Source organism: Oratosquilla oratoria, chromosome 9, assembly GCF_046742065.1.
Source record: "Oratosquilla oratoria isolate Oo_2021 chromosome 9, ASM4674206v1, whole genome shotgun sequence".
Taxonomy (NCBI): domain Eukaryota; kingdom Metazoa; phylum Arthropoda; class Malacostraca; order Stomatopoda; family Squillidae; genus Oratosquilla; species Oratosquilla oratoria.
Window position 1 is genome coordinate 69,194,083 of NC_134785.1, and position 12,500 is coordinate 69,206,582.

The following is a 12,500-nucleotide window of genomic DNA, read 5'->3' on the forward strand; positions in this document are numbered from 1 at the left end:
GCATCATGAAACCTTACTGGATTTTTTTTTTTTTTGTGAACAACAGAGAGAGAGAGAGGGAGAAATCGGTACCAAATACATAATTCACAGCATCATGAAATCATACTGGAAACAATGTTGTGAACAACAAAGAGAGTGAGAGAGGGAGAGATAGAGAGGGGGAGAGATATCATTATTAGTTTACCAGGTAGAGAAAGAGTATACTGTAATGTCACAGTAACGATCAAAATGTAAAATAAAATCAGCAATGATTACTCACAAAGGTATTACAAAGGAGCGCATACGGCCTACCTTTGGCCAAACACGTAAAAAAAAAAAAAAAAAAAAACAGCGGGGGAGGGATAGAAGCGGAGGAGCACCACTGGCCATGGCACCATCCCCATCCACCCTTTGCGCTGAATAACATCACCTGGCGCCAGACTTGATAAAGAGGCGTCACTAAATTGATCAAATTCATCAACACAGTATTCAGTCCTTGACGTATTTTCAGCACAATTATATCGTCATGCATTCGCCAGAATAAGACGCAAAAAGTTCTTCTTTCTCCCTCTCTCTCTCTCTCTCTCTCCGTTTCTCTCTCTCTCTCTCTCTCTCTCTCTCTCTCTCTCTCTCCGTTTCTCTCTCTCTCTCTCTCCGTTTCTCTCTCTCTCTCTCTCCGTTTCTCCCTCTCTCTCTCTCTCTTCTGAAGCCCCCTTCTGACGCATTTCACGAATCGCGTTCTCCTAGCTGCCAGGAATTCGACTCAGTCGAGACCCTAGTTCCCCAAGAGGCTAGAATTTAAAGATCAACTCTTGGCTCCAGTAACACACACACACACTGTTCACTCTTACACAGCAGATATTCCCCTGCGTCACGTAATAAAATCGTCTGGTGGTGACTAAAACGAAAATCATACAGGAACGAGTTCCTGTCTAAGGGTCACATTTGTTCTGGATCCTGGGGTCAATCTGGGTGTGAGTACGTCATGGTGGGAAAGAGACAGAGATGAATAATAACAGAGAGAGAGAGAGAGAGAGAGAGAGAGAGAGAGAGAGAGAGAGAGAGAGAGAGAGAGAGAGAGAGAGAGAAAGGGTGAGAGAGAGAGAACGAGTGAAAGGGTGAGAGATACAGGTACTTGCTTGTGCAACGTGAGATCTCCATTAGTACAGGGACTGAACATATGGGATAGAGAGAGAGAGAGAGAGAGAGAGAGAGAGAGAGTGAAATGGTGAGAGATAGAGGTACTTGCTTGTACAACGTGAGATCTCCATTAGTACAGGGGCTGAACATATGAGATAGAAAGAGAGAGAGAGAGAGAGAGAGAGAGAGAGAGAGAGAGAGAGAGAGAGAGAGAGAGGGAGAGAGGAGACACACAGAGAGAGAGAGAGAGAGGGAGAGAGAGAGAGAGAGAGAGAGAGAGAGAGAGAGAGAGAGAGAGAGAGAGAGAGAGAGGGAGAGAGACAGAGAGAGAGAACGAGTGAAAGGGTGAGAGATAGAGGTACTTGCTTGTACAACGTGAGATCTCCATCAGTAAAGAGACTGAACATATAAGGAGAGAGAGAGAGAGAGAGAGAGAGAGAGAGAGAGAGAGAGAGAGAGAACGAGTGAAAGGGTGGGAGATAGAGGTACTTTCTTGTACAACGTGAGATCTTCATTAGTACAGAGACTGAACATATAGGGAGAGAAATGTGTGTGTGTGTGTGTGTGTGTGTGTGTGTGTGTGTGTGTGTGTGTGTGTGTGTGTGTGTGTGTGTGTGTGTGTGTGTGTGTGTGTGTGTGTGTATATGTATATATATATATATATATATATATATATATATATATATATATATATATATATATATATATATATATATAAATATATATATATGTGACACACAGGAAACCCACAGTCGGAGAAAATAAACTTTCCTGAAGAGGGCTACAGTTGATAGCCGAAATATAGGAATCTTCTTTATTCGAAGTTTATTTTCTCCGACTGTGGGTTTCCTGTGTGTCATTTACAAATGTGCTACTACATTCTTTTTAGAAATTATATATATATATATATATATATATATATATATATACATATATATATATATATATATATATATATATAATGAGAGGGAGCGTGTGTGTAAGAGAGAGAGAAAGAGAGAGAGAGAGAGAGAGAGAGAAAGAGAGAGAGAGAGAGAGAGAGAGAGAGAGAGAGAGAGAGAGCCTCCCGAAGCCTTTTTTCGCTGAGCTGTCTGCAAACCATTAGCAGCCTATGCGTCCGTCCTGGACACTGATGATCCAAGAAATTCTGAGCAACGGGAGAAAAAAAAAATCCCATTCAATCAACCCTATCGCTGCAGAGAGGTTTTTCCCCTCGGCTGAATAAGATCCCCTAACGACAGCTACATTAATACACGCACATAAACGAGCCCCGGTGGTTAGCTTTCCTGTTTCCAACGCGGCAATCCCGGGTTCGAGTCCTGTTCAAATCTCATTTCCGTCTGTTCCCGAACGCCTTCCGAAACGACAGTAGTATACAGGCGTTTCACTTCAATAGTGGCAACTCATCAGTATGATCGGGTCGTCTCGACTGGTTTCAGACTCCATCTGTTTACATCCAGGGACATTCCAAGGCGCTCGACACTTCGCCTGCACATTACACCCTCCAAACAACATTACCAAGCCGGATTAAGCCACTGTGGGGGAGGTAGAGAGAATGCATCGTTCCCCAGGGAATAAGCAGGCGGTCGATCCTTTCACATACACACTACACACACACAATTATATATATATATATATAAGGAAGCTCGCTGGCCGAGCGAGTTATGGCGTCGTTACTTGCGGCGAAGGTCGAGTGGATAGCGGTTCGAACCCTGCCACCGGCGAAGTTGAACCAAAATAGTTAATTAAATTCCACGCTATAAAGTCCTCTGTAAGAGGCACCGTCCTATCCTTCCGATGGGGAGAGTTTGTGACGTTAAACCATATATTATACATCATATATATATATATATATATATATATATATATAATATATATTATATATACGCGTGCATTTACATACCCTTAAAACCTCATGAAATAGGAGTATCATCCCTTTAATCTGAACGACATGACTAAAATATGCCCTTCATTCCACACAGAAGCAAAAGGGGGAAAATACGAGCCGTAATATACAAGCGTCATGCTTACAGAACACTGAACCCGCAAAATTTATATTCCTCGGAAAATGTATCTGTGTTTGTGTGTGTGAACAGGTTTTGGGGACCAATGGCAGGTATATGAATGTGATGCAAGATGGAAACCGAATCTGCCCATTTTCAAAGCCCGCCAACACCCCTCATCTCCATCAAGAGGTGCAGGCCTGAGGGGCTGACACTCGATCCCCGGACTGGGCACAAGATCTCTTTATCAACTTTGACTTCTTACACTTCTTATCACATGGTAAAGTGACGACCAGAAGCTGTTCTCCTCTCCCTGCTACTCTGAGCAGCTGATATACAAAGTCCCACAATGATACAACAAATAATCTAACGTTTCTTCTCAGAGACGTCTGTGGGAGGTTTTGAGGATAGTTGCCATCCAACGTGGGGCTGCGGGTTTTCCATTTAAAGAAACTGAAAGCAACAAATGATCGATTGTGCAGGTTTTCAATGTTGAAGCCATAGTCCGATGGGCCCGCCTGACTTGATAAAATAACCATGAAACGACCTGCAAGTCACCATACATTCCATGCAAAGCCAGTAATAGAATAAACGCAATGATCCACATTCATTAATTCACACTGGCGGTCATCCCGAATCCCGTGTGTCCAACCCCCTTTACAGACTTTATTCTGGTTGAGAATTGGAGTTTTTTTTTTTTTTTATACGGAGTCAATGGGGGAGTTACTGAGATGAGGAGGTAAAGACAATCTCAACAACTCCCCTAAAGCAAACCCTGTACGGTCATCCTAACTGCTTAAGCTTTATGTTTTTCAATATTTGAGGCACTTTAATGACACCCCTACGGATCAGAGTCGCCCAGCATTCTTTTGTGGGTAAGAAGTTGTCTCCACTCGAAAATGAATGCTTAGTATTACTTAAGTCCCATTATAATTTGGGCACTGCAATGACTCGATCTTTTCGGCGACACACACACACACACACACACACACACACACACACGTGTACATACGTACACACATGCACACACATGTACGTTCGTATGCACAAGCACACAAACCCAAGTACAGAAGGGCTCGTTATCGATGACATAATACCCAGACGAGCGATGTCACAGCAATGACGAGGTTACACAACATCACTGCAGATGTCTCAGAAGATCTGATTAATTTATGGACAGGGATGACAGGTGGTAAGGGACATGAAAGTGCCTAGTGTAGGCCTTATGGTCTTTTGCAGCCTCCTCTGTTCTTGTGTCCCAATGACTCCTCTCGACAATTTTCTCCTTTTTTTGAAATATATTTTCAAAATCAAATAGCATCCAACTCTACATAGCGCATTCAAGATCCTTCGACATGTGGGGACAAAATGCCCTAAGGACTTCAAAGGGTGGGGACAAAATGTCCTAAGCACTTCATAGTATGGGGGACAAAATGTCCTAGGACTTCGAAGGATTGGGGACAAAAGGTCCTCGGACTTCAAAGGATGGGGACAACAGGTCCTAGGACTTCAAAGGATGGGGACAAAATGTTCTAAGACTTCAAAGGATAGGGACAAATTATTCTAGGGCTTCAAAGGATAGGGACAAATGACAAATGGTTCTAGGACTTCAAAGGATAGGGACAAATTGTCTTAGGACTTCATAGGATGGGGACAAAATGTTCTAGGATTTCAAAGGATGGAGCCAAAATGCCCTAGGACTTCAAAGGATGGGGACAAAATGTCCTAAGCACTTCATAGGATGGGAGACAAAAGGTCCTAGGATTTCGAAGGATTGGGGACAAAAAGTCATAGGACTTCGAAGGATTGTGAACAAAAGGTCCTAGGATTTCAAAGGATGGGGGACAAAAGGTCCTAGGATTTCAAAGGATGGGGGCGAAATGTTCTAGGACTTCAAAGGATTGGGGACAAAATATCCAAGGATTTCAAATGGGGATAAAATGTTCTAGGATTTCAAAGGATGGGGACAAAAGATCCTAGGATTTCAACGGATTAGGGAATAAATGTCCTAGGACTTCAAAGGATTGGAGACAAAAGGTCCTAAGGACTTCAAAGGATTGGAGACAAAAGGTCCAAGGATTTCAAAGGATTGGGGACAAAAGATCCTGGGACTTCAAAGGATTGGGGACAAAAGGTCCTAGGACTTCAAAGGATTGGGGACAAAAGGTCCTAGGACTTCAAAGGATGGGGACAAAATGTACTAGGACTTCAAAGTATGGTGACAAAAAGTCCTAGGACTTCAAAAAATGGGGACAAAATGTCCTAGGACTTCAAAGGATGGTGACAAAAAGTCCTAGGACTTCAAAGGATGCGGACAAAATATTCTAGGACTTTAAAGGATGCGAACAAAATGTTCTAGGATTTCAAAGAATGGGGGACAAAAGGTCCTAGAACTTCAAAGGATTGGAAACAAAAGGTCCTAGGGCTTCAAGGGATTGGAGACAAAAGGTCCTAGGACTTCAAAGGATGGGGACAAAAGGTTCTAGGACTTCAAAGGATAGGGGCAAAATGTCCTAGGACTTCAAAGAATGGGGACAAAATGTTCTAGGACTTCAAAGGATAGGGAAAAAATGTCCTAGGGGTTCAAAGGATTGGGGACAAAAGGTCCTAGGATTTCAAAGGATGGGGACAAAATGTCTTAGGACTTCAAAGGATGGGGTTCAAAAGGTCCTAGGACTTCAACGGATGGGGTACAAAAGGTCCTAGGACTTCAAAGGATGGGGTACAAAAGGTCCTAGGACTTCATAGGATGGGGACAAAATGTCCTAAGACTTCAAAAGATGGGGACAAAATGTTCTAGGATTTCCAAGGATGGGGAAAAAAGGTCCTAGGACTTCAAAGGATGCGGTACAAAAGGTCCTAAGACTTCGAAGGCTCCTAGTCATGCATGGACTTCCCCAAACACTATTGCACTAAAACCAGTCCCATTTACACCCAAGTCCCCCTTACTATAGGACTTTTTCCCAACGAAAGTCCAGAATATTCGAACTCGCGACAAACTGACACTTCCTCCGTGGTGGCGAGCTGTCCCCGCCTCCTCCGTCCTCCGTCGCAAAATGTTTAAAAACGTTCCACGCAGATATGAGAATATAACATAATTTTCTCTTGGGGGGGGTTGGGGAACGTTCTCCGTGAGAAAGTGACGTCATTTTCTCAGGGAGAAAACGTTCTCGTCGGGTAGGAGACCGGAAGGTGAACGTAGGGCAACTTTAAAACATCCACAGGGCACACCACGAACGTCCTTGAATGCGACCCTTTGAGTAATGAGGACTGTTTATGGGACATGCTCTGCACACACGCACACACACACATATACACACAGGAAGGATCGCTTGCTCCATTCGACTGCCATCACTCCCACGGCTGCACAGCTGCATGTGTGTGTTCGTTCGTTCGTTCGAGTGAGAACACACGCTGTCCTAAGTTAGGTACGAGGATGAAGGGAGAGGACAAAAGTCTGTCACAGGAATCAGAGGAGCTAAACCCGTTGGACAGTTTCTGATACACAATGTATTTATTTGACAATATCAAATTCTAAATCTACATCAACCCTGGGTGAGTGGACTCCTCGAAATCTTTTAAGTCGAGAGACGAATGACTTTCAACTTCGTAATTACTGACTCTTCTGTGGGCGGCCGTTCGGCCTACCAAACCGTGGGACGGGGATGGTGGGGGTGGGGGGTGTCACAATGAAAACAGCACCTCGCTGACAAAATCAACATTCAAGTTGTGTATCCCGTCCCAGGTTTCGAGGACCTGTCTCTCTCTCTCTCGTGGTAGCATAACACCGTCTTCGTCCACCTCAAGTGTTGTTCTTCGCAAAGATCGCAGATCCATGTCCCTTATTAACCGCCCCCTTTCCTCCGGGGATAGGGTCAAAAGTCTGGTGGGATCCGACGGACTTGACCTAACGTGCCCCATGAACAGTACAAGTCGCTACCGCCGGATATGCATGCCCCGCTGATACAACAACAACTACCCTGGGCGACCGGTCCCTCCCCCCGTCTGCCTAACGAGGGAACCACGCAACAACCCTTCCACTCCTGCCCATCCCCGACGTGCCCCCGAAACCACCACCACCACCACACAACTTCCGTTTCCCACGCGCCTTTACTTTCCAAAAAGAAAAGAAAAAAGGGGGGTGGGGAGGAGGAAGAGGGGGCACGGAGAGGGGGTGGGCGGACACATGAAGAAAAGAAAGCACAGGGAAAGGAAAGGAAGTGTGTGTGGGGGGGGGGACTGAACAATTCATCGACCCAAGTTGCCGAAGTGGAAATTTATTTCGAACACATGACAGCAAAGATTTCTCGAGTTTACATGATGGGCGGGCGGTGGGGCGGGAGACGGGAGCGAAATCGAAGAAGGCGGAGACCATAGGTCGGACTTACCGAAGTGCGGAAGGGAGCTGTTGTCTGCGAGGCTCGAGAACGGGCACGACACGGAATAACATTAATTTCCACTAGACGAGGCGACAGGGGGAGCTCGAGCGTCCGCCTGCTTGCACGCCCCCTCGAACACTGGCGCTGTCGTGCCGTTCCGTTTCGCTGAGGGACCATGTGCGCTGTTGCCAAGTCTCCCTTCTCGCCGTGCCAAACGGTGCCACATGCTCCTACTCCTCCTCCTCCTCCTCGTTGTTTTGTTCCCGCGTGCGTGCTGAAGCCGGCACTTGCATTATTTACAATTGTTTAAGGAACACTCTACGTGTCTTCCTTCTATGACACGAGCACAGAGACCGAACATCGCATCTTGCATGTAACATGAAAACCTTTCTTGTGTCAGTGAATTTTTCTTTTGAGATCTGCAAACGTTGTACACTCTGTACGAGTTCAACAGCTTGCGTGCGTGTGAGCGTGATCGTAAAATTACTGTCTCCATTTTGGTCATTATATCTCAATATATTTCAGGCAATGTATGCTGACAAATGTGTGTGTGTATGTGTGTACATGTGTGTATTTACGTATGCACGTGTACGTCTGTGTATGTGTGAGTACATGTGTGAATATATGTGTGTACATTTGTGTGTGTGAGGTTTGTGTATGTGCGTGTGCGTATGTAAGCATGTGCATGTGTGCGTATGTATATAAGCATGTGCACGTATATGTGTGTGCGTGTGTGTGTTTGTGTGTGAGCGCGTGTCCATGCACATGTACACGTTTGTACACGTGTTTGTGCATGTGTGTGTGTGCGTACGTCAATATGTGTGTGCATGTGTCGTCTGTACACGTGTGTGAATATGTATGTGTGTGTGATAGCGTGTGCCCACACATGCACGTCTGTATACGCGCGTATGTGTGTGAGTGCGTAAGCGTACACGTGTGCACGTCTATATACACGTGTGTGTGAGCACGTGTGTGAGCGCGTACGCGCGCACACGTGCACGTCTGTATACTTGTTTGTGTGTGTGTGTGTGCGCTTGTGTGTGAGCGCGTTTGAGCCCACATGTGCATTTATGTACACTTGTTAGTGTGCGTGTGTGTGTGTATGTGTACGTCAGCGTCTGTGCATGTGTGTACGTCTGTACACGTGTATGTATGTGTGTGTGAATGTGTGTGTGTCAGTACGTGTGTGTGCATGTATGCGTATGTGTTAATGTGCGCTTGTGTGCGTGCATGCAAGCATGCACATGTGTCAACCACGATTTATCTAACGCTAGTAACTGTTGTAATTAAACGAGGGTTTAACTATGTGAAGACATGTAACCACTCCATCTATGGCCCCATTCCTATGGAACATGTCAGGGATTCCGCCTTGGGAGGAGAGAAAGGAGGGGATAAGAGGAAGAAGAGGAGGAGGAGGCGGAGGAGGAGGAGGAGGAGGAGGAGGAGGAGGAGGAGAAGGAGGAGGAGGAGGGGAATGGGGAAAGCGATGTGGACAAATGAGAAGGGAAGGGGAAGAGGGAAAGAGTATTTTGTCAGCAAGAACCAGCGTTTCCTTCCTTGGAGACAATCTCGCACCGAGACTGTGGATCCATAGAGATGGTGAGAGAGAATGTCTCGAGAGAAAGGTGTGGGGAAGAAGAGGAAGAGGAAGAGGAGGAGGAGGAGGAGGAGGAAGAGGTGAGGTGATGGAAGTTATCATTCTTGTGATTACATTTGTCCTTTGGGTACACAAGCGAGGAAGCGATTACCATACGTTCTCTAACCCTGGTCAGCACAGAGGCATAGACCCACACTCCCACATGTATGGGGTCCACCAGTGTCTATGTGTATGTGTGTGCGTGTGTGTGTGTGTGTGTGTAAATAAAATCAGCTATCCCGAGTCCACTGCTGAACAAAGGCCTCTTTCATAGCATTCCATGATTCACACGACCGCTCCAACCTTTGCCATATCACGCCTGCAAACTTTTTAATCTCGTCTTTCCACCTTCTGACTGGTCTCCCTCTTCCACGCTTTCCATCTCGCGGCGTCCACTCAGTAACACACTTGCTCCATCGCTCATCAGTCGTTCGTACTAACTTACTTGCCCAATTCCACTTCCTCTTTTTTACCACCTCCACAATATCTTTCACTCTAGTCTGCTCTCTCAGCCAACTTGCTCTCTTTAGATATCTCAGCGTTATTCCCATCATTGATCTCTCCATTCTCCTCTGTGCAGTCCTTAGCTTTGTCTTCATCGCCTTCGTCAGTTTCCAAGTCACACACCCGTAGATTATTGCTGGCAGAATGCATTGATTGTAAACTTTACGTTTCAAACATAAAGGTAGAGAGCCTCTCAGGATTTTATTATATTAACTATACACTTTCCAATCAACTGTAATATGTCTTTTTGTTTCATTGTCATGATCTTTGGTCACTTTCACCATCTGGCCTAAATAATTATACTCTTCAACTTCTTCAAGACTCTCACCATCGATTATAATCTCTTTAATTTGAACTTTCGTGTTGAACATTACTTTGGTTTTACTCTTATTTTTAAACCTACTTTGAGACTTCCCTTGTTCAGATCGTTTAGCATATCTTGCAAGTTTTCTACTTTTTTCTGAAATAATAATAATGTCATCCGCAAATCTTAGGTGGTTCAAATATTCGCCATTAATCTTCAAACCTTTATCTTCCCAACTCAACCTTCTGAAAATCTCTTCCAAACAAGTTGTAAATAATTTGGGTGAAATGGTATCGCCTTGCCGTACTCCTTTTCTCGATCTTGATCTTTTCTATATATTTATGTTGTCGAATTACAGCGGTACCTTTCGCATAAATCTTTTCTATAATCATTACGATCTGTTCATTTGTACCCTGCGAATTTAGTAATGCTATTTGTTCTACCGAGTCAAAGGCCTTCTCGTAATCTACAAAAACTAAAAGAGGTACATTGTATTCTGTCGTTTTCTCGATTAGTTGGTTCATCGCCTGTAAATGGTCTGGTCTTGAGTCGAATATTCGCTTCTAAAGCCTGCCTGTTCTCTCGGTTGGTTTCCATCTAAAACTTGCAAGGCTCTTGGAGAACGCTTTATATACATTTGATAAGTTAATCGGTCGGTAACTACTAAGATCCTTCTGGTCTTCTTTTTTTATTAAACAAAATCACTATAGCATTGCACCACGATTCAGGAACGCTTCCTTGACGCAAGCACTGGATGTACAACTGAGCTAACTTAATATGAACCTCTCTCCCTGCGTCTTTCAAAATATCTATCGATATACCATCTTCCCCAGGTGCTTTTCCTCGTTTCATATTTTTAGAGCAAATTCTACTTCTTTCTTTGTAATCTCCGGTACATTACTGACGTCTACAGATGAATTTACTGACTGAACTACGGTCTTCGACGAATAAAGCTCTTGGTAAAATTCTTCTATTCTTTTTACCATTCTGTCTCTGTGCTTAATGATCTATCCATTTCTATCTTTCAAACATATCATTTGCTCTCTTCTTAAAGCATGTCTGCGCTCGGTTCCTTTGACACTTAATTTTCCGAATACTTTCCTTTATTTCATCCATGTTTCTCTTTCTTTTCTCTAATATCTGCCTTTTGTTGATAAGCTTTAGTTCTACTCTTTCTATTTCGTCTATTTCTTGATCCATTACCTGACTTAAATCATCATAGGACTCAATTTCATCGTCTGAACTCTGTGAAGTTGGTGCATAAACCTGAACTATTTTTCGAGTGTACCTTTTACACAGCCTATTCACAATCCAAGCTACCCTGTCTGATAAACTACTGAATTTGACTATGTTACCAGCAACCTCTCGGTTGATCAAGAATCCTACTCCACTAGCTCTTTCTTTTTCCTTGTCTCTATAGTAGAACAGGTGGTGACTATCTTGTAACTATTAGTTTTTCTTTAGCTCTTCGGACTTCGCTCAGTCCCACGATGTTGTCTGGTTCTTCCAGTAAACTCTCCAGCCTGTAGTCTTCTGAAAGGGTTCTTACGCTGTAAGTATAAATCTTCATTTTCTTCATGCTATTTAATGTGCAAGGCTTGGATCTGCTTGGACAGTGCTTACTCACTTTCGGTGGCACACTGCCCGTAAGCGCACAAGGCAATGCGGTAGGACCTTTAGGAGATGATGATCCAACAGGAACGCCCGGCTTTCTTTTTTTATGCGCAAATAATGTATTCTACGAAGAAATCCTGGCAGTAATCTCACATTCCTGCCAACTGGTTTCTGGTGAGATGTTTCTTTGGTGTCACCTTATTCATTATATTCGGTGAAGCCCTATATATCTATACGGTACCCAATGGTCCATGCAGTCATTATGACAGTACTCAATATATCTATGAGGAATTTCCCTGTTCGCCATCAGGGACGTGCTAGTTAGCAGTGGGTCCTGCGACTGTGTGTGCGAGCTGTTCTTTGCCTCATCTTTCTTACAAAACCTGTTCGATATGGGTGACCTTACAGTGATTTCCTCTCAATCGACATAACTTTTGTAGTCATTACGATTCTCAAGCCTATCCACCACGTCAAGGTGTCAACTCTCGGATATGCTGGAGTAAAATAATTTTCCTCCAGCATATCACATTTCTTCCTGAAAGCTGCGGGCTGCAAATCTGCTCCTACAGTCGGAGGAAAAATAGACTAGTGTGATGGCGCCTTAAGCCCATTCCTGGGTATTCATGGCTTCTGGCTGACGCCAGTGAATTTTATCCGACTGAGGAGGAACCCTGACATCCAGTTTAACCACTTCAGTACGAGTCAAACTCTCGCGTGCAGCATCGGCTGCCATATGTGCGATTCATCAAACTACTCGCATTACAAAATATAAAGTTACTGCTGTATTACTCGTTCCCTTTTAATCTGAGTAATAATAAACAGAGAAAAAGTGATCAAACCAGTTCACAAAAGCCGGGGTAACTCATGTACAACTACAATATATATATATATATATATATATATATATATATATATATATATATATATATGGATGATGGAGA

General features: G+C 44.0%; 1 protein-coding gene across 2 annotated transcripts in view; it reads right to left on the bottom strand.

The window, feature by feature from the left end:
* LOC143028533 (chondroitin sulfate N-acetylgalactosaminyltransferase 1-like) overlaps positions 1-7,654 on the bottom strand; it is a 492,873-nt gene extending 485,219 nt beyond the window's left edge. For both annotated transcript variants that reach the window (XM_076190790.1, XM_076190789.1), the window contains exon 1: positions 7,511-7,654. The gene's annotated coding sequence lies outside the window, so the exon portion shown is untranslated. The remainder of the gene's footprint in view (positions 1-7,510) is intronic.
* Positions 7,655-12,500: the final 4,846 nt, after the last annotated feature.